Source organism: Oxyura jamaicensis, chromosome 18 (assembly GCF_011077185.1).
Source record: "Oxyura jamaicensis isolate SHBP4307 breed ruddy duck chromosome 18, BPBGC_Ojam_1.0, whole genome shotgun sequence".
Taxonomy (NCBI): Eukaryota; Metazoa; Chordata; class Aves; order Anseriformes; family Anatidae; genus Oxyura; species Oxyura jamaicensis.
Window position 1 is genome coordinate 1,116,344 of NC_048910.1, and position 638 is coordinate 1,116,981.

Genomic DNA, 638 nt, shown 5'->3' on the forward strand with positions numbered 1-638 from the left:
GGGGCGGCTGCGGCTCGGAGCCCGGCTCGGAGCCCCCCGCGGCCCTGCGGCCCGCAGCCCCCCGCCGTGCCCCCGGCGCCGGCCCGCGCCCGGCCCCCGCAAGAGTTAAGGAAGGGGCGGAGCCGCCCCGCAGGGCCGGGTGGCGGCGGCCTCCCCGCGGGGCGCGGGCGGGCACCGCTCTGCCTCCGCCGCCGCCGCTGCCGGTGGTACCAACACCTCCGGCGCTCCTGGCACCACCACCACCACCACCACCATCGTCAGCTCCACTGCCACCACCACCTCTGCTGCCACCGTCATCGCCACTACCACCATCATCGCCACTGCCGCCACCACCTGCACCGCCACCTCCACCACCACTGCCACCTCTACTTCTGCTGCCACTGTCATTGCCACCACCACCATCATCACCACTGCCACCTCCACCGCCACCATCACTGCCACTGCCACCTCTACCTCTATCACCACCGTCGTCTCCACTGCTACCATCATCACCACTGCCACCACCACCTCTACCACCACCACCATCGCTACTGCCACCATCATCACCACCTCTACCTCCACAGCTACCTTCACCACCACTGTCACAGCCACCACCAACACCTCTGCCACCACCTCCACCTCTACCTGTACTGCCACCA